Below are 23,384 nucleotides of genomic sequence, written 5' to 3'. Positions count from 1 at the left end.
GTCCCCAGACTAATCCCACTGTCCCACACTCTCCAAAGCCCTGTATCAATCCCCAAACTAATCCCATTGCCCTACTCTCTCCCCACAGCCCTGTATCAATCCCCAAACTAATCCCACTGTCCCACTCTCCTCACAGCCCTGTATCAGTTCCCAGACTAATCCCACTGTCCTACTCTCCTCACAGCCCTGTATCAGTACCCAAACTAATCCCACTGTCCTACTCTCTCCACAGCCCTGTATCAGTCCTCAAACTGATCCCACTGGCCCACTCTCCTCACAGCCGTGTCTCAGTCCCCAGACTAATCCCACTGTCCCACACTCTCCAAAGCCCTGTATCAATCCCCAAACTAATCCCACTGGCCCACTCTCCCCACAGCCCTGTCTCAGTCCCCAGACTAATCCCACTGTCCCACACTCTCCAAAGCCCTGTATCAATCCCCAAACTAATACCACTGTCCCACTCTCCCCACAGCCCCGTATCAATCCCCAGACTATACCCAGTGTCCCACTGTCTCCCCACAGCCCTGTATCAATCCCCAAACTAATACCACTGTCCCACTCTCGCCACAGCCCCGTATCAATCCCCAGACTATACCCAGTGTCCCACTCTCTCCCCACAGCCCCGTATCAATCCCCAAACTAATCCCATTGCCCTACTCTCTCCCCACAGCCCTGTAACAGTCCCCAAACTAATCCCACTGTCACACTCTCCCCACAGCCCTGTATCAATCCCCAAACTAATCCCACTGTCCCACTCTCCTCACAGCCCTGTATCAGTACCCAAACTAAACCCACTGTCCTACTCTCTCCACAGCCCTGTATCAGTCCTCAAACTGATCCCACTGGCCCACTCTCCTCACAGCCGTGTCTCAGTCCCCAGACTAATCCCACTGTCCCACACTCTCCAAAGCCCTGTATCAATCCCCAAACTAATCCCACTGTCCCACTCTCCCCTCAGCCCTGTATCAATCCCCAAACTAATCCCACTGTCCCACTCTCTCCGCACAGCCCTGTATCAATCCCCAAACTAATCCCACAGTCCCACTGTCCCCACAACCGTTTCAATCCCCAAACTAAACACATTGTCCCACTCTCTCCCCACAGCCCTGTATCAATCCCCAAACTAATCCCACTGTCCCACTCTCCCCACAGCCCTGTATCAGTACCCAAACTAATCCCACTGTCCTACTCTCTCCACAGCCCTGTATCAGTCCTCAAACTGATCCCACTGGCCCACTCTCCGCACAGCCGTGTCTCAGTCCCCAGACTAATCCCACTGTCCCACACTCTCCAAAGCCCTGTATCAATCCCCAAACTAATCCCACTGTCCCACTCTCCCCACAGCCCTGTATCAATCCCCAAACTAATCCCACTGTCCCACTCTCTCCGCACAGCCCTGTATCAATCCCCAAACTAATCCCACAGTCCCACTGTCCCCACAACTGTTTCAATCCCCAAACTAAACACATTGTCCCACTCTCTCCCCACAGCCCTGTATCAATCCCCAAACTAATCTCACTGTCCTACTCTCCTCACAGCCCTGTATCAGTACCCAAACTAATCCCACTGTCCTACTCTCTCCACTGCCCTGTATCAGTCCTCAAACTGATCCCACTGGCCCACTCTCCGCACAGCCCTGTCTCAGTCACCAGACTAATCCCACTGTCCCACACTCTCCAAAGCCCTGTATCAATCCCCAAACTAATCCCACTGTCCCACTCTCTCCGCACAGCCCTGTATCAATCCCCAAACTAATCCCACAGTCCCACTGTCCCCACAACCGTTTCAATCCCCAAACTAAACACATTGTCCCACTCTCTCCCCACAGCCCTGTATCAATCCCCAAACTAATCCCACTGTCCCACTCTCCCCACAGCCCCGTATCAGTACTCAAACAAATCCCACTGTCCTACTCTCTCCACAGCCCTGTATCAGTCCTCAAACTGATCCCACTGGCCCACTCTCCGCACAGCCCTGTCTCAGTCCCCAGACTAATCCCACTGTCCCACACTCTCCAAAGCCCTGTATCAATCCCCAAACTAATCCCACTGTCCCCCTCTCCCCACAGCCCCGTATCAAGCCCCAAACTAATCCAACTGTCCCTCTCTCCCCACAGCCCTGTATCAGTCCCCAGACTGATCCCACTGTCCCATTCTCCCCAGAGACCTGTGTCGGTCACCAAACTAATCTCACTGTCCCACTCTCCCCACAGCCATGTATAAATCCCCAAACTGTTCCCACTGTCCCACTCTCCCCACAGCCCTGTATCCATCCTCAAACTGATCCCAATGTCCTACTCTCCTCACAGCCCTGTATCAATACCCAAACTAATCCCACTGTCCTTCTCTCTCCACAGCCCTGTATCAGTCCCCAAACTAATCCCACTGTCCCACTCTCCCCACAGCCCTGTATCCATCCCCAAACTTATCCCAATGTCCTACTCTCTTCACAGCCCTGTATCAATCCCCAAACTAATCCCACTGTCCCACACTCCTCACAGCCCTGTATCTGTCCCCAGACTAATACCACTGTCCCACTCTCCCCACAGCCCTGCATCAGTCACCAAACTAATCGCAATGTCCCGTTCTCTCCCCACAGCCCTGTATCAATCCCCGAACTAATCCCACTGTCCCACTATCCCGACAGTCCTGTATCAGTCACCAAACTAATCCCACCATCCCACTCTCTCCGCAAAGCCCTGTATCAATCCCCACACTAATCCCACTGTCCCCCTCTCCCCACAGCCCCGTATCAGTCCCCAGACTAATCCCACTGTCCCACTCTCCCCACAGCCCTGTATCAATCCCCAAACTAATCCCACTGTCCCACTCTCCCCACAGCCCTGTATCAGTACCCAAACTAATCCCACTGTCCTACTCTCTCCACAGCCCTGTATCAGTCCTCAAACTGATCCCACTGGCCCACTCTCCGCACAGCCGTGTCTCAGTCCCCAGACTAATCCCACTGTCCCACACTCTCCAAAGCCCTGTATCAATCCCCAAACTAATCCCACTGTCCCACTCTCCCCACAGCCCTGTATCAATCCCCAAACTAATCCCACTGTCCCACTCTCTCCGCACAGCCCTGTATCAATCCCCAAACTAATCCCACAGTCCCACTGTCCCCACAACTGTTTCAATCCCCAAACTAAACACATTGTCCCACTCTCTCCCCACAGCCCTGTATCAATCCCCAAACTAATCCCACTGTCCTACTCTCCTCACAGCCCTGTATCAGTACCCAAACTAATCCCACTGTCCTACTCTCTCCACAGCCCTGTATCAGTCCTCAAACTGATCCCACTGGCCCACTCTCCGCACAGCCCTGTCTCAGTCACCAGACTAATCCCACTGTCCCACACTCTCCAAAGCCCTGTATCAATCCCCAAACTAATCCCACTGTCCCACTCTCTCCGCACAGCCCTGTATCAATCCCCAAACTAATCCCACAGTCCCACTGTCCCCACAACCGTTTCAATCCCCAAACTAAACACATTGTCCCACTCTCTCCCCACAGCCCTGTATCAATCCCCAAACTAATCCCACTGTCCCACTCTCCCCACAGCCCCGTATCAGTACTCAAACAAATCCCACAGTCCTACTCTCTCCACAGCCCTGTATCAGTCCTCAAACTGATCCGACTGGCCCACTCTCCGCACAGCCCTGTCTCAGTCCCCAGACTAATCCCACTGTCCCACACTCTCCAAAGCCCTGTATCAATCCCCAAACTAATCCCACTGTCCCCCTCTCCCCACAGCCCCGTATCAAGCCCCAAACTAATCCAACTGTCCCACTCTCCCCACAGCCCTGTATCCATCCTCAAACTGATCCCAATGTCCTACTCTCCGCACAGCCCTGTATCAGTCCCCAGACTGATCCCACTGTCCCATTCTCCCCAGAGACCTGTGTCGGTCACCAAACTAATCTCACTGTCCCACTCTCCCCACGGCCATGTATAAATCCCCAAACTGTTCCCACTGTCCCACTCTCCCCACAGCCCTGTATCCATCCTCAAACTGATCCCAATGTCCTACTCTCCTCACAGCCCTGTATCAATACCCAAACTAATCCCACTGTCCTTCTCTCTCCACAGCCCTGTATCAGTCCCCAAACTAATCCCACTGTCCCACTCTCCCCACAGCCCTGTATCCATCCCCAAACTTATCCCAATGTCCTACTCTCCTCACAGCCCTGTATCAATCCCCAAACTAATCCCACTGTCCCACACTCCTCACAGCCCTGTATCTGTCCCCAGACTAATACCACTGTCCCACTCTCCCCACAGCCCTGCATCAGTCACCAAACTAATCCCAATGTCCCATTCTCTCCCCACAGCCCTGTATCAATCCCCGAACTAATCCCACTGTCCCACTATCCCGACAGTCCTGTATCAGTCACCAAACTAATCCCACCATCCCACTCTCTCCGCAAAGCCCTGTATCAATCCCCACACTAATCCCACTGTCCCCCTCTCCCCACAGCCCCGTATCAGTCCCCAGACTAATCCCACTGTCCCACTCTCCCCACAGCCCTTTATCAGTCCCCAAACAAATCCCATTGTCCCACTCTCCCCACAGCCCCGTAACAATCCCAAAACTAATCCCATTGCCCTACTCACCCCACAGCCCTGTATCAATCCCCAAACTAATCCCACTGTCCCACTCTCTCCGCACAGCCCTGTATCAATCCCCAAATTATTCCCACTGTCCCACTCTCCCCACAGCCCCGTATCAATCCCCAAACTAATCCCACTGTCCCTCTCTCCCCACAGCCCTGTATCAGTCCCCAGAGTAATCCCACTGTCCCATTCTCCCCAGAGACCTGTGTCGGTCACCAAAATAATCTCACTGTCCCACTCTCCCCACAGCCCTGTATAAATCCCCAAACTGTTCCCAATGTACTACTCTCTCCACAGCCCTGTATCAGTCCCCAAACTAATCCCACTGTCCCACTCTCCCCACAGCCCTGTATCAGTCCCCAAACTAATCCCACTGTCCCAATCTCCCCAGAGACCTGTGTCGGTCACCAAACTAATCTCACTGTCCCACTCTCCCCACAGCCATGTATAAATCCCCAAACTGTTCCCAATGTCCCACTCTCCCCACAGCCCTGTATCCATCCTCAAACTAATCCCAATGTCCTACTCTCCTCACAGCCCTGTATCAATACCCAAACTAATCCCACTGTCCTACTCTCTCCACAGCCCTGTATCAGTCCCCAAACTAATCCCACTGTCCCACTCTCCCCACAGCCCAGCATCAGTCACCAAACTAATCCCAATGTCCCATTCTCTCCCCACAGCCCTGTATGAATCCCCTAACTAATCCCACTGTCCCACTCTCCCGACAGTCCTGTATCAGTCACCAAACTAATCCCACTGTCCCACTCTCCCCACAGCCCTTTATCAGTCCCCAAACAAATCCCATTGTCCCACTCTCCCCACAGCCCCGTAACAATCCCAAAACTAATCCCGTTGCCCTACTCACCCCACAGCCCTGTATCAATCCCCAAACTAATCCCACTGTCCCACTCTCTCCGCACAGCCCTGTATCAATCCCCAAATTATTCCCACTGTCCCACTCTCCCCACAGCCCCGTATCAATCCCCAAACTAATCCCACTGTCCCTCTCTCCCCACAGCCCTGTATCAGTCCCCAGAGTAATCCCACTGTCCCATTCTCCCCAGAGACCTGTGTCGGTCACCAAAATAATCTCACTGTCCCACTCTCCCCACAGCCCTGTATAAATCCCCAAACTGTTCCCAATGTCCTACTCTCTCCACAGCCCTGTATCAGTCCCCAAACTAATCCCACTGTCCCACTCTCCCCACAGCCCTGTATCAGTCCCCAAACTAATCCCACTGTCCCAATCTCCCCACAGCCCTGTATCCATCCCCAAACTAATCCCACTGTCCCACTCTCCTCACAGCCCTGTATCTGTCCCCAGACTAATACCACTGTCCCACTCTCTCCGCAGAGCCCTGTATCAGTCCCCAAACTATTCCCGCAGTCCCACTCTCCGCACAGCCCTGCATCAGTCACCAAACTAATCCCAATGTCCCATTCTCTCCCCACAGCCCTGTATCAATCCCCGAACTAATCCCACTGTCCCACTCTACCGACAGTCCTGTATCAGTCACCAAACTAATCCCACTATCCCACTCTCTCCGCACAGCCCTGTATCCATCCCCAAACTAATCCCACTGTCCCACTCTCTCCCCACAGCCCTGTATCAATCCCCAAACTAATCCCATTGCCCTACTAACCCCACAGCCCTGTATCAATCCCCAAACTAATCCCACTGTCCCACTCTCTCCGCACAGCCCTGTATCAATCCCCAAATTAATCCCACTGTCCCACTCTCCCCACAGCCCCGTATCAATCCCCAAACTAATCCCATTGTCCCAATCTCTCCCCAGAGCCCTGTATCAATCCCCAAACTAATACCACTGTCCCACTCTCCCCACAGCCCCGTATCAATCCCCAGACTATACCCAGTGTCCCACTCTCTCCCCACAGCCCTGTATCAATCCCCAAACTAATCCCACTGTCCCACTCTCCCCACAGCCCCGTATCAATCCCCAAACTAATCCCATTGCCCTACTCTCTCCCCACAGCCCTGTAACAGTCCCCAAACTAATCCCACTGTCCCACTCACCTCACAGCCCTGTATCAGTTCCCAGACTAATCCCACTGTCCTACTCTCCTCACAGCCCTGTATCAGTACCCAAACTAATCCCACTGTCCTACTCTCTCCACAGCCCTGTATCAGTCCTCAAACTGATCCCACTGGCCCACTCTCCTCACAGGCGTGTCTCAGTCCCCAGACTAATCCCACTGTCCCACACTCTCCAAAGCCCTGTATCAATCCCCAAACTAATCCCATTGCCCTACTCTCTCCCCACAGCCCTGTATCAATCCCCAAACTAATCCCACTGTCCCACTCTCCTCACAGCCCTGTATCAGTTCCCAGACTAATCCCACTGTCCTACTCTCCTCACAGCCCTGTATCAGTACCCAAACTAATCCCACTGTCCTACTCTCTCCACAGCCCTGTATCAGTCCTCAAACTGATCCCACTGGCCCACTCTCCTCACAGCCGTGTCTCAGTCCCCAGACTAATCCCACTGTCCCACACTCTCCAAAGCCCTGTATCAATCCCCAAACTAATCCCACTGGCCCACTCTCCCCACAGCCCTGTCTCAGTCCCCAGACTAATCCCACTGTCCCACACTCTCCAAAGCCCTGTATCAATCCCCAAACTAATACCACTGTCCCACTCTCCCCACAGCCCCGTATCAATCCCCAGACTATACCCAGTGTCCCACTGTCTCCCCACAGCCCTGTATCAATCCCCAAACTAATACCACTGTCCCACTCTCGCCACAGCCCCGTATCAATCCCCAGACTATACCCAGTGTCCCACTCTCTCCCCACAGCCCCGTATCAATCCCCAAACTAATCCCATTGCCCTACTCTCTCCCCACAGCCCTGTAACAGTCCCCAAACTAATCCCACTGTCACACTCTCCCCACAGCCCTGTATCAATCCCCAAACTAATCCCACTGTCCCACTCTCCTCACAGCCCTGTATCAGTACCCAAACTAATCCCACTGTCCTACTCTCTCCACAGCCCTGTATCAGTCCTCAAACTGATCCCACTGGCCCACTCTCCTCACAGCCGTGTCTCAGTCCCCAGACTAATCCCACTGTCCCACACTCTCCAAAGCCCTGTATCAATCCCCAAACTAATCCCACTGTCCCACTCTCCCCTCAGCCCTGTATCAATCCCCAAACTAATCCCACTGTCCCACTCTCTCCGCACAGCCCTGTATCAATCCCCAAACTAATCCCACAGTCCCACTGTCCCCACAACCGTTTCAATCCCCAAACTAAACACATTGTCCCACTCTCTCCCCACAGCCCTGTATCAATCCCCAAACTAATCCCACTGTCCCACTCTCCCCACAGCCCTGTATCAGTACCCAAACTAATCCCACTGTCCTACTCTCTCCACAGCCCTGTATCAGTCCTCAAACTGATCCCACTGGCCCACTCTCCGCACAGCCGTGTCTCAGTCCCCAGACTAATCCCACTGTCCCACACTCTCCAAAGCCCTGTATCAATCCCCAAACTAATCCCACTGTCCCACTCTCCCCACAGCCCTGTATCAATCCCCAAACTAATCCCACTGTCCCACTCTCTCCGCACAGCCCTGTATCAATCCCCAAACTAATCCCACAGTCCCACTGTCCCCACAACTGTTTCAATCCCCAAACTAAACACATTGTCCCACTCTCTCCCCACAGCCCTGTATCAATCCCCAAACTAATCTCACTGTCCTACTCTCCTCACAGCCCTGTATCAGTACCCAAACTAATCCCACTGTCCTACTCTCTCCACTGCCCTGTATCAGTCCTCAAACTGATCCCACTGGCCCACTCTCCGCACAGCCCTGTCTCAGTCACCAGACTAATCCCACTGTCCCACACTCTCCAAAGCCCTGTATCAATCCCCAAACTAATCCCACTGTCCCACTCTCTCCGCACAGCCCTGTATCAATCCCCAAACTAATCCCACAGTCCCACTGTCCCCACAACCGTTTCAATCCCCAAACTAAACACATTGTCCCACTCTCTCCCCACAGCCCTGTATCAATCCCCAAACTAATCCCACTGTCCCACTCTCCCCACAGCCCCGTATCAGTACTCAAACAAATCCCACTGTCCTACTCTCTCCACAGCCCTGTATCAGTCCTCAAACTGATCCCACTGGCCCACTCTCCGCACAGCCCTGTCTCAGTCCCCAGACTAATCCCACTGTCCCACACTCTCCAAAGCCCTGTATCAATCCCCAAACTAATCCCACTGTCCCCCTCTCCCCACAGCCCCGTATCAAGCCCCAAACTAATCCAACTGTCCCTCTCTCCCCACAGCCCTGTATCAGTCCCCAGACTGATCCCACTGTCCCATTCTCCCCAGAGACCTGTGTCGGTCACCAAACTAATCTCACTGTCCCACTCTCCCCACAGCCATGTATAAATCCCCAAACTGTTCCCACTGTCCCACTCTCCCCACAGCCCTGTATCCATCCTCAAACTGATCCCAATGTCCTACTCTCCTCACAGCCCTGTATCAATACCCAAACTAATCCCACTGTCCTTCTCTCTCCACAGCCCTGTATCAGTCCCCAAACTAATCCCACTGTCCCACTCTCCCCACAGCCCTGTATCCATCCCCAAACTTATCCCAATGTCCTACTCTCTTCACAGCCCTGTATCAATCCCCAAACTAATCCCACTGTCCCACACTACTCACAGCCCTGTATCTGTCCCCAGACTAATACCACTGTCCCACTCTCCCCACAGCCCTGCATCAGTCACCAAACTAATCGCAATGTCCCATTCTCTCCCCACAGCCCTGTATCAATCCCCGAACTAATCCCACTGTCCCACTATCCCGACAGTCCTGTATCAGTCACCAAACTAATCCCACCATCCCACTCTCTCCGCAAAGCCCTGTATCAATCCCCACACTAATCCCACTGTCCCCCTCTCCCCACAGCCCCGTATCAGTCCCCAGACTAATCCCACTGTCCCACTCTCCCCACAGCCCTTTATCAGTCCCCAAACAAATCCCATTGTCCCACTCTCCTCACAGCCCCGTAACAATCCCAAAACTAATCCCATTGCCCTACTCACCCCACAGCCCTATATCAATCCCCAAACTAATCCCACTGTCCCACTCTCTCCGCACAGCCCTGTATCAGTCCCCAAACTAATCCCACTGTCCCTCTCTCTCCACAGCCCTGTATCAGTCCCCAAATTATTCCCACTGTCCCACTCTCCCCACAGCCCCGTATCAATCCCCAAACTAATCCCACTGTCCCTCTCTCCCCACAGCCCTGTATCAGTCCCCAGAGTAATCCCACTGTCCCATTCTCCCCAGAGACCTGTGTCGGTCACCAAAATAATCTCACTGTCCCACTCTCCCCACAGCCCTGTATAAATCCCCAAACTGTTCCCAATGTCCTACTCTCTCCACAGCCCTGTATCAGTCCCCAAACTAATCCCACTGTCCCACTCTCCCCACAGCCCTGTATCAGTCCCCAAACTAATCCCACTGTCCCAATCTCCCCAGAGACCTGTGTCGGTCACCAAACTAATCTCACTGTCCCACTCTCCCCACAGCCATGTATAAATCCCCAAACTGTTCCCAATGTCCCACTCTCCCCACAGCCCTGTATCCATCCTCAAACTAATCCCAATGTCCTACTCTCCTCACAGCCCTGTATCAATACCCAAACTAATCCCACTGTCCTACTCTCTCCACAGCCCTGTATCAGTCCCCAAACTAATCCCACTGTCCCACTCTCCCCACAGCCCAGCATCAGTCACCAAACTAATCCCAATGTCCCATTCTCTCCCCACAGCCCTGTATGAATCCCCTAACTAATCCCACTGTCCCACTCTCCCGACAGTCCTGTATCAGTCACCAAACTAATCCCACTGTCCCACTCTCCCCACAGCCCTTTATCAGTCCCCAAACAAATCCCATTGTCCCACTCTCCCCACAGCCCCGTAACAATCCCAAAACTAATCCCGTTGCCCTACTCACCCCACAGCCCTGTATCAATCCCCAAACTAATCCCACTGTCCCACTCTCTCCGCACAGCCCTGTATCAATCCCCAAATTATTCCCACTGTCCCACTCTCCCCACAGCCCCATATCAATCCCCAAACTAATCCCACTGTCCCTCTCTCCCCACAGCCCTGTATCAGTCCCCAGAGTAATCCCACTGTCCCATTCTCCCCAGAGACCTGTGTCGGTCACCAAAATAATCTCACTGTCCCACTCTCCCCACAGCCCTGTATAAATCCCCAAACTGTTCCCAATGTCCTACTCTCTCCACAGCCCTGTATCAGTCCCCAAACTAATCCCACTGTCCCACTCTCCCCACAGCCCTGTATCAGTCCCCAAACTAATCCCACTGTCCCAATCTCCCCACAGCCCTGTATCCATCCCCAAACTAATCCCACTGTCCCACTCTCCTCACAGCCCTGTATCTGTCCCCAGACTAATACCACTGTCCCACTCTCTCCGCAGAGCCCTGTATCAGTCCCCAAACTATTCCCGCAGTCCCACTCTCCCCACAGCCCTGCATCAGTCACCAAACTAATCCCAATGTCCCATTCTCTCCCCACAGCCCTGTATCAATCCCCGAACTAATCCCACTGTCCCACTCTACCGACAGTCCTGTATCAGTCACCAAACTAATCCCACTATCCCACTCTCTCCGCAGAGCCCTGTATCCATCCCCAAACTAATCCCACTGTCCCACTCTCTCCCCACAGCCCTGTATCAATCCCCAAACTAATCCCATTGCCCTACTAACCCCACAGCCCTGTATCAATCCCCAAACTAATCCCACTGTCCCACTCTCTCCGCACAGCCCTGTATCAATCCCCAAATTAATCCCACTGTCCCACTCTCCCCACAGCCCCGTATCAATCCCCAAACTAATCCCATTGTCCCAATCTCTCCCCAGAGCCCTGTATCAATCCCCAAACTAATACCACTGTCCCACTCTCCCCACAGCCCCGTATCAATCCCCAGACTATACCCAGTGTCCCACTCTCTCCCCACAGCCCTGTATCAATCCCCAAACTAATCCCACTGTCCTACTCTCTCCACAGCCCTGTATCAGTCCTCAAACTGATCCCACTGGCCCACTCCCCTCACAGCCGTGTCTCAGTCCCCAGACTAATCCCACTGTCCCACACTCTCCAAAGCCCTGTATCAATCCCCAAACTAATCCCACTGTCCCACTCTCCCCTCAGCCCTGTATCAATCCCCAAACTAATCCCACTGACCCACTCTCTCCGCACAGCCCTGTATCAATCCCCAAACTAATCCCACAGTCCCACTGTCCCCACAACCGTTTCAATCCCCAAACTAAGCACATTGTCCCACTCTCTCCCCACAGCCCTGTATCAATCCCCAAACTAATCCCACTGTCCCACTCTCCCCACAGCCCTGTATCAGTACCCAAACTAATCCCACTGTCCTACTCTCTCCACAGCCCTGTATCAGTCCTCAAACTGATCCCACTGGCCCACTCTCCGCACAGCCGTGTCTCAGTCCCCAGACTAATCCCACTGTCCCACACTCTCCAAAGCCCTGTATCAATCCCCAAACTAATCCCATTGCCCTACTCTCTCCCCACAGCCCTGTATCAATCCCCAAACTAATCCCACTGTCCCACTCTCCTCACAGCCCTGTATCAGTTCCCAGACTAATCCCACTGTCCTACTCTCCTCACAGCCCTGTATCAGTACCCAAACTAATCCCACTGTCCTACTCTCTCCACAGCCCTGTATCAGTCCTCAAACTGATCCCACTGGCCCACTCTCCTCACAGCCGTGTCTCAGTCCCCAGACTAATCCCACTGTCCCACACTCTCCAAAGCCCTGTATCAATCCCCAAACTAATCCCACTGGCCCACTCTCCCCACAGCCCTGTCTCAGTCCCCAGACTAATCCCACTGTCGCACACTCTCCAAAGCCCTGTATCAATCCCCAAACTAATACCACTGTCCCACTCTCCCCACAGCCCCGTATCAATCCCCAGACTATACCCAGTGTCCCACTCTCTCCCCACAGCCCTGTATCAATCCCCAAACTAATACCACTGTCCCACTCTCGCCACAGCCCCGTATCAATCCCCAGACTATACCCAGTGTCCCACTCTCTCCCCACAGCCCCGTATCAATCCCCAAACTAATCCCATTGCCCTACTCTCTCCCCACAGCCCTGTAACAGTCCCCAAACTAATCCCACTGTCACACTCTCCCCACAGCCCTGTATCAATCCCCAAACTAATCCCACTGTCCCACTCTCCTCACAGCCCTGTATCAGTACCCAAACTAATCCCACTGTCCTACTCTCTCCACAGCCCTGTATCAGTCCTCAAACTGATCCCACTGGCCCACTCTCCTCACAGCCGTGTCTCAGTCCCCAGACTAATCCCACTGTCCCACACTCTCCAAAGCCCTGTATCAATCCCCAAACTAATCCCACTGTCCCACTCTCCCCTCTGCCCTGTATCAATCCCCAAACTAATCCCACTGTCCCACTCTCTCCGCACAGCCCTGTATCAATCCCCAAACTAATCCCACAGTCCCACTGTCCCCACAACCGTTTCAATCCCCAAACTAAACACATTGTCCCACTCTCTCCCCACAGCCCTGTATCAATCCCCAAACTAATCCCACTGTCCCACTCTCCCCACAGCCCTGTATCAGTACCCAAACTAATCCCACTGTCCTACTCTCTCCACAGCCCTGTATCAGTCCTCAAACTGATCCCACTGGCCCACTCTCCGCACAGCCGTGTCTCAGTCCCCAGACTAATCCCACTGTCCCACACTCTCCAAAGCCCTGTATCAATCCCCAAACTAATCCCACTGTCCCACTCTCCCCACAGCCCTGTATCAATCCCCAAACTAATCCCACTGTCCCACTCTCTCCGCACAGCCCTGTATCAATCCCCAAACTAATCCCACAGTCCCACTGTCCCCACAACTGTTTCAATCCCCAAACTAAACACATTGTCCCACTCTCTCCCCACAGCCCTGTATCAATCCCCAAACTAATCTCACTGTCCTACTCTCCTCACAGCCCTGTATCAGTACCCAAACTAATCCCACTGTCCTACTCTCTCCACTGCCCTGTATCAGTCCTCAAACTGATCCCACTGGCCCACTCTCCGCACAGCCCTGTCTCAGTCACCAGACTAATCCCACTGTCCCACACTCTCCAAAGCCCTGTATCAATCCCCAAACTAATCCCACTGTCCCACTCTCTCCGCACAGCCCTGTATCAATCCCCAAACTAATCCCACAGTCCCACTGTCCCCACAACCGTTTCAATCCCCAAACTAAACACATTGTCCCACTCTCTCCCCACAGCCCTGTATCAATCCCCAAACTAATCCCACTGTCCCACTCTCCCCACAGCCCCGTATCAGTACTCAAACAAATCCCACTGTCCTACTCTCTCCACAGCCCTGTATCAGTCCTCAAACTGATCCCACTGGCCCACTCTCCGCACAGCCCTGTCTCAGTCCCCAGACTAATCCCACTGTCCCACACTGTCCAAAGCCCTGTATCAATCCCCAAACTAATCCCACTGTCCCCCTCTCCCCACAGCCCCGTATCAAGCCCCAAACTAATCCAACTGTCCCTCTCTCCCCACAGCCCTGTATCAGTCCCCAGACTGATCCCACTGTCCCATTCTCCCCAGAGACCTGTGTCGGTCACCAAACTAATCTCACTGTCCCACTCTCCCCACAGCCATGTATAAATCCCCAAACTGTTCCCACTGTCCCACTCTCCCCACAGCCCTGTATCCATCCTCAAACTGATCCCAATGTCCTACTCTCCTCACAGCCCTGTATCAATACCCAAACTAATCCCACTGTCCTTCTCTCTCCACAGCCCTGTATCAGTCCCCAAACTAATCCCACTGTCCCACTCTCCCCACAGCCCTGTATCCATCCCCAAACTTATCCCAATGTCCTACTCTCTTCACAGCCCTGTATCAATCCCCAAACTAATCCCACTGTCCCACACTCCTCACAGCCCTGTATCTGTCCCCAGACTAATACCACTGTCCCACTCTCCCCACAGCCCTGCATCAGTCACCAAACTAATCGCAATGTCCCATTCTCTCCCCACAGCCCTGTATCAATCCCCGAACTAATCCCACTGTCCCACTATCCCGACAGTCCTGTATCAGTCACCAAACTAATCCCACCATCCCACGCTCTCCGCAAAGCCCTGTATCAATCCCCACACTAATCCCACTGTCCCCCTCTCCCCACAGCCCCGTATCAGTCCCCAGACTAATCCCACTGTCCCACTCTCCCCACAGCCCTTTATCAGTCCCCAAACAAATCCCATTGTCCCACTCTCCCCACAGCCCCGTAACAATCCCAAAACTAATCCCATTGCCCTACTCACCCCACAGCCCTGTATCAATCCCCAAACTAATCCCACTGTCCCACTCTCTCCGCACAGCCCTGTATCAGTCCCCAAACTAATCCCACTGTCCCTCTCTCTCCACAGCCCTGTATCAGTCCCCAAATTATTCCCACTGTCCCACTCTCCCCACAGCCCCGTATCAATCCCCAAACTAATCCCACTGTCCCTCTCTCCCCACAGCCCTGTATCAGTCCCCAGAGTAATCCCACTGTCCCATTCTCCCCAGAGACCTGTGTCGGTCACCAAAATAATCTCACTGTCCCACTCTCCCCACAGCCCTGTATAAATCCCCAAACTGTTCCCAATGTCCTACTCTCTCCACAGCCCTGTATCAGTCCCCAAACTAATCCCACTGTCCCACTCTCCCCACAGCCCTGTATCAGTCCCCAAACTAATCCCACTGTCCCAATCTCCCCAGAGACCTGTGTCGGTCACCAAACTAATCTCACTGTCCCACTCTCCCCACAGCCATGTATAAATCCCCAAACTGTTCCCAATGTCCCACTCTCCCCACAGCCCTGTATCCATCCTCAAACTAATCCCAATGTCCTACTCTCCTCACAGCCCTGTATCAATACCCAAACTAATCCCACTGTCCTACTCTCTCCACAGCCCTGTATCAGTCCCCAAACTAATCCCACTGTCCCACTCTCCCCACAGCCCAGCATCAGTCACCAAACTAATCCCAATGTCCCATTCTCTCCCCACAGCCCTGTATGAATCCCCGAACTAATCCCACTGTCCCACTCTCCCGACAGTCCTGTATCAGTCACCAAACTAATCCCACTGTCCCACTCTCCCCACAGCCCTTTATCAGTCCCCAAACAAATCCCATTGTCCCACTCTCCCCACAGCCCCGTAACAATCCCAAAACTAATCCCGTTGCCCTACTCACCCCACAGCCCTGTATCAATCCCCAAACTAATCCCACTGTCCCACTCTCTCCGCACAGCCCTGTATCAATCCCCAAATTATTCCTTCTGTCCCACTCTCCCCACAGCCCCGTATCAATCCCCAAACTAATCCCACTGTCCCTCTCTCCCCACAGCCCTGTATCAGTCCCCAGAGTAATCCCACTGTCCCATTCTCCCCAGAGACCTGTGTCGGTCACCAAAATAATCTCACTGTCCCACTCTCCCCACAGCCCTGTATAAATCCCCAAACTGTTCCCAATGTCCTACTCTCTCCACAGCCCTGTATCAGTCCCCAAACTAATCCCACTGTCCCACTCTCCCCACAGCCCTGTATCAGTCCCCAAACTAATCCCACTGTCCCAATCTCCCCACAGCCCTGTATCCATCCCCAAACTATTCCCACTGTCCCACTCTCCTCACAGCCCTGTATCTGTCCCCAGACTAATACCACTGTCCCACTCTCTCCGCAGAGCCCTGTATCAGTCCCCAAACTATTCCCGCAGTCCCACTCTCCCCACAGCCCTGCATCAGTCACCAAACTAATCCCAATGTCCCATTCTCTCCCCACAGCCCTGTATCAATCCCCGAACTAATCCCACTGTCCCACTCTACCGACAGTCCTGTATCAGTCACCAAACTAATCCCACTATCCCACTCTCTCCGCAGAGCCCTGTATCCATCCCCAAACTAATCCCACTGTCCCACTCTCTCCCCACAGCCCTGTATCAATCCCCAAACTAATCCCATTGCCCTACTAACCCCACAGCCCTGTATCAATCCCCAAACTAATCCCACTGTCCCACTCTCTCCGCACAGCCCTGTATCAATCCCCAAATTAATCCCACTGTCCCACTCTCCCCACAGCCCCGTATCAATCCCCAAACTAATCCCATTGTCCCAATCTCTCCCCAGAGCCCTGTATCAATCCCCAAACTAATACGACTGTCCCACTCTCCCCACAGCCCCGTATCAATCCCCAGACTATACCCAGTGTCCCACTCTCTCCCCACAGCCCTGTATCAATCCCCAAACTAATCCCACTGTCCCACTCTCCCCACAGCCCCGTATCAATCCCCAAACTAATCCCATTGCCCTACTCTCTCCCCACAGCCCTGTAACAGTCCCCAAACGAATCCCACTGTCCCACTCACCTCACAGCCCTGTATCAGTTCCCAGACTAATCCCACTGTCCTACTCTCCTCACAGCCCTGTATCAGTACCCAAACTAATCCCACTGTCCTACTCTCTCCACAGCCCTGTATCAGTCCTCAAACTGATCCCACTGGCCCACTCTCCTCACAGGCGTGTCTCAGTCCCCAGACTAATCCCACTGTCCCACACTCTCCAAAGCCCTGTATCAATCCCCAAACTAATCCCATTGCCCTACTCTCTCCCCACAGCCCTGTATCAATCCCCAAACTAATCCCACTGTCCCACTCTCCTCACAGCCCTGTATCAGTTCCCAGACTAATCCCACTGTCCTACTCTCCTCACAGCCCTGTATCAGTACCCAAACTAATCCCACTGTCCTACTCTCTCCACAGCCCTGTATCAGTCCTCAAACTGATCCCACTGGCCCACTCTCCTCACAGCCGTGTCTCAGTCCCCAGACTAATCCCACTGTCCCACACTCTCCAAAGCCCTGTATCAATCCCCAAACTAATCCCACTGGCCCACTCTCCCCACAGCCCTGTCTCAGTCCCCAGACTAATTCCACTGTCCCACACTCTCCAAAGCCCTGTATCAATCCCCAAACTAATACCACTGTCCCACTCTCCCCACAGCCCCGTATCAATCCCCAGACTATACCCAGTGTCCCACTCTCTCCCCACAGCCCTGTATCAATCCCCAAACTAATACCACTGTCCCACTCTCGCCACAGCCCCGTATCAATCCCCAGACTATACCCAGTGTCCCACTCTCTCCCCACAGCCCCGTATCAATCCCCAAACTAATCCCATTGCCCTACTCTCTCCCCACAGCCCTGTAACAGTCCCCAAACTAATCCAACTGTCACACTCTCCCCACAGCCCTGTATCAATCCCCAAACTAATCCCACTGTCCCACTCTCCTCACAGCCCTGTATCAGTATCCAAACTAATCCCACTGTCCTACTCTCTCCACAGCCCTGTATCAGTCCTCAAACTGATCCCACTGGCCCACTCTCCTCACAGCCGTGTCTCAGTCCCCAGACTAATCCCACTGTCCCACACTCTCCAAAGCCCTGTATCAATCCCCAAACTAATCCCACTGTCCCACTCTCCCCTCAGCCCTGTATCAATCCCCAAACTAATCCCACTGTCCCACTCTCTCCGCACAGCCCTGTATCAATCCCCAAACTAATCCCACAGTCCCACTGTCCCCACAACCGTTTCAATCCCCAAACTAAACACATTGTCCCACTCTCTCCCCACAGCCCTGTATCAATCCCCAAACTAATCCCACTGTCCCACTCTCCCCACAGCCCTGTATCAGTACCCAAACTAATCCCACTGTCCTACTCTCTCCACAGCCCTGTATCAGTCCTCAAACTGATCCCACTGGCCCACTCTCCGCACAGCCGTGTCTCAGTCCCCAGACTAATCCCACTGTCCCACACTCTCCAAAGCCCTGTATCAATCCCCAAACTAATCCCACTGTCCCACTCTCCCCACAGCCCTGTATCAATCCCCAAACTAATCCCACTGTCCCACTCTCTCCGCACAGCCCTGTATCAATCCCCAAACTAATCCCACAGTCCCACTGTCCCCACAACTGTTTCAATCCCCAAACTAAACACATTGTCCCACTCTCTCCCCACAGCCCTGTATCAATCCCCAAACTAATCCCACTGTCCTACTCTCCTCACAGCCCTGTATCAGTACCCAAACTAATCCCACTGTCCTACTCTCTCCACTGCCCTGTATCAGTCCTCAAACTGATCCCACTGGCCCACTCTCCGCACAGCCCTGTCTCAGTCACCAGACTAATCCCACTGTCCCACACTCTCCAAAGCCCTGTATCAATCCCCAAACTAATCCCACTGTCCCACTCTCTCCGCACAGCCCTGTATCAATCCCCAAACTAATCCCACAGTCCCACTGTCCCCACAACCGTTTCAATCCCCAAACTAAACACATTGTCCCACTCTCTCCCCACAGCCCTGTATCAATCCCCAAACTAATCCCACTGTCCCACTCTCCCCACAGCCCCGTATCAGTACTCAAACAAATCCCACTGTCCTACTCTCTCCACAGCCCTGTATCAGTCCTCAAACTGATCCGACTGGCCCACTCTCCGCACAGCCCTGTCTCAGTCCCCAGACTAATCCCACTGTCCCACACTCTCCAAAGCCCTGTATCAATCCCCAAACTAATCCCACTGTCCCCCTCTCCCCACAGCCCCGTATCAAGCCCCAAACTAATCCAACTGTCCCTCTCTCCCCACAGCCCTGTATCAGTCCCCAGACTGATCCCACTGTCCCATTCTCCCCAGAGACCTGTGTCGGTCACCAAACTAATCTCACTGTCCCACTCTCCCCACAGCCATGTATAAATCCCCAAACTGTTCCCACTGTCCCACTCTCCCCACAGCCCTGTATCCATCCTCAAACTGATCCCAATGTCCTACTCTCCTCACAGCCCTGTATCAATACCCAAACTAATCCCACTGTCCTTCTCTCTCCACAGCCCTGTATCAGTCCCCAAACTAATCCCACTGTCCCACTCTCCCCACAGCCCTGTATCCATCCCCAAACTTATCCCAATGTCCTACTCTCCTCACAGCCCTGTATCAATCCCCAAACTAATCCCACTGTCCCACACTCCTCACAGCCCTGTATCTGTCCCCAGACTAATACCACTGTCCCACTCTCCCCACAGCCCTGCATCAGTCACCAAACTAATCCCAATGTCCCATTCTCTCCCCACAGCCCTGTATCAATCCCCGAACTAATCCCACTGTCCCACTATCCCGACAGTCCTGTATCAGTCACCAAACTAATCCCACCATCCCACTCTCTCCGCAAAGCCCTGTATCAATCCCCACACTAATCCCACTGTCCCCCTCTCCCCACAGCCCCGTATCAGTCCCCAGACTAATCCCACTGTCCCACTCTCCCCACAGCCCTTTATCAGTCCCCAAACAAATCCCATTGTCCCACTCTCCCCACAGCCCCGTAACAATCCCAAAACTAATCCCATTGCCCTACTCACCCCACAGCCCTGTATCAATCCCCAAACTAATCCCACTGTCCCACTCTCTCCGCACAGCCCTGTATCAATCCCCAAATTATTCCCACTGTCCCACTCTCCCCACAGCCCCGTATCAATCCCCAAACTAATCCCACTGTCCCTCTCTCCCCACAGCCCTGTATCAGTCCCCAGAGTAATCCCACTGTCCCATTCTCCCCAGAGACCTGTGTCGGTCACCAAAATAATCTCACTGTCCCACTCTCCCCACAGCCCTGTATAAATCCCCAAACTGTTCCCAATGTCCTACTCTCTCCACAGCCCTGTATCAGTCCCCAAACTAATCCCACTGTCCCACTCTCCCCACAGCCCTGTATCAGTCCCCAAACTAATCCCACTGTCCCAATCTCCCCAGAGACCTGTGTCGGTCACCAAACTAATCTCACTGTCCCACTCTCCCCACAGCCATGTATAAATCCCCAAACTGTTCCCAATGTCCCACTCTCCCCACAGCCCTGTATCCATCCTCAAACTAATCCCAATGTCCTACTCTCCTCACAGCCCTGTATCAATACCCAAACTAATCCCACTGTCCTACTCTCTCCACAGCCCTGTATCAGTCCCCAAACTAATCCCACTGTCCCACTCTCCCCACAGCCCAGCATCAGTCACCAAACTAATCCCAATGTCCCATTCTCTCCCCACAGCCCTGTATGAATCCCCTAACTAATCCCACTGTCCCACTCTCCCGACAGTCCTGTATCAGTCACCAAACTAATCCCACTGTCCCACTCTCCCCACAGCCCTTTATCAGTCCCCAAACAAATCCCATTGTCCCACTCTCCCCACAGCCCCGTAACAATCCCAAAACTAATCCCGTTGCCCTACTCACCCCACAGCCCTGTATCAATCCCCAAACTAATCCCACTGTCCCACTCTCTCCGCACAGCCCTGTATCAATCCCCAAATTATTCCCACTGTCCCACTCTCCCCACAGCCCCGTATCAATCCCCAAACTAATCCCACTGTCCCACTCTCCCCACAGCCCTGTATCAGTCCCCAGAGTAATCCCACTGTCCCATTCTCCCCAGAGACCTGTGTCGGTCACCAAAATAATCTCACTGTCCCACTCTCCCCACAGCCCTGTATAAATCCCCAAACTGTTCCCAATGTCCTACTCTCTCCACAGCCCTGTATCAGTCCCCAAACTAATCCCACTGTCCCACTCTCCCCACAGCCCTGTATCAGTCCCCAAACTAATCCCACTGTCCCAATCTCCCCACAGCCCTGTATCCATCCCCAAACTAATCCCACTGTCCCACTCTCCTCACAGCCCTGTATCTGTCCCCAGACTAATACCACTGTCCCACTCTCCCCACAGCCCTGCATCAGTCACCAAACTAATCCCAATGTCCCATTCTCTCCCCACAGCCCTGTATCAATCCCCGAACTAATCCCACTGTCCCACTCTACCGACAGTCCTGTATCAGTCACCAAATTAATCCCACTATCCCACTCTCTCCGCACAGCCCTGTATCCATCCCCAAACTAATCCCACTGTCCCACTCTCTCCCCACAGCCCTGTATCAATCCCCAAACTAATCCCATTGCCCTACTAACCCCACAGCCCTGTATCAATCCCCAAACTAATCCCACTGTCCCACTCTCTCCGCACAGCCCTGTATCAATCCCCAAATTAATCCCACTGTCCCACTCTCCCCACAGCCCCGTATCAATCCCCAAACTAATCCCATTGTCCCAATCTCTCCCCAGAGCCCTGTATCAATCCCCAAACTAATACCACTGTCCCACTCTCCCCACAGCCCCGTATCAATCGCCAGACTATACCCAGTGTCCCACTCTCTCCCCACAGCCCTGTATCAATCCCCAAACTAATCCCACTGTCCCACTCTCCCCACAGCCCCGTATCAATCCCCAAACTAATCCCATTGCCCTACTCTCTCCCCACAGCCCTGTAACAGTCCCCAAACTAATCCCACTGTCCCACTCACCTCACAGCCCTGTATCAGTTCCCAGACTAATCCCACTGTCCTACTCTCCTCACAGCCCTGTATCAGTACCCAAACTAATCCCACTGTCCTACTCTCTCCACAGCCCTGTATCAGTCCTCAAACTGATCCCACTGGCCCACTCTCCTCACAGGCGTGTCTCAGTCCCCAGACTAATCCCACTGTCCCACACTCTCCAAAGCCCTGTATCAATCCCCAAACTAATCCCATTGCCCTACTCTCTCCCCACAGCCCTGTATCAATCCCCAAACTAATCCCACTGTCCCACTCTCCTCACAGCCCTGTATCAGTTCCCAGACTAATCCCACTGTCCTACTCTCCTCACAGCCCTGTATCAGTACCCAAACTAATCCCACTGTCCTACTCTCTCCACAGCCCTGTATCAGTCCTCAAACTGATCCCACTGGCCCACTCTCCTCACAGCCGTGTCTCAGTCCCCAGACTAATCCCACTGTCCCACACTCTCCAAAGCCCTGTATCAATCCCCAAACTAATCCCACTGGCCCACTCTCCCCACAGCCCTGTCTCAGTCCCCAGACTAATCCCACTGTCCCACACTCTCCAAAGCCCTGTATCAATCCCCAAACTAATACCACTGTCCCACTCTCCCCAGAGCCCCGTATCAATCCCCAGACTATACCCAGTGTCCCACTCTCTCCCCACAGCCCTGTATCAATCCCCAAACTAATACCACTGTCCCACTCTCGCCACAGCCCCGTATCAATCCCCAGACTATACCCAGTGTCCCACTCTCTCCCCACAGCCCCGTATCAATCCCCAAACTAATCCCATTGCCCTACTCTCTCCCCACAGCCCTGTAACAGTCCCCAAACTAATCCCACTGTCACACTCTCCCCACAGCCCTGTATCAATCCCCAAACTAATCCCACTGTCCCACTCTCCTCACAGCCCTGTATCAGTACCCAAACTAATCCCACTGTCCTACTCTCTCCACAGCCCTGTATCAGTCCTCAAACTGATCCCACTGGCCCACTCTCCTCACAGCCGTGTCTCAGTCCCCAGACTAATCCCACTGTCCCACACTCTCCAAAGCCCTGTATCAATCCCCAAACTAATCCCACTGTCCCACTCTCCCCTCAGCCCTGTATCAATCCCCAAACTAATCCCACTGTCCCACTCTCTCCGCACAGCCCTGTATCAATCCCCAAACTAATCCCACAGTCCCACTGTCCCCACAACCGTTTCAATCCCCAAACTAAACACATTGTCCCA

Source organism: Hemitrygon akajei, chromosome 1 (genome assembly GCF_048418815.1).
Source record: "Hemitrygon akajei chromosome 1, sHemAka1.3, whole genome shotgun sequence".
Lineage (NCBI taxonomy): Eukaryota > Metazoa > Chordata > Chondrichthyes > Myliobatiformes > Dasyatidae > Hemitrygon > Hemitrygon akajei.
This window is presented reverse-complemented; position numbering follows the sequence as displayed.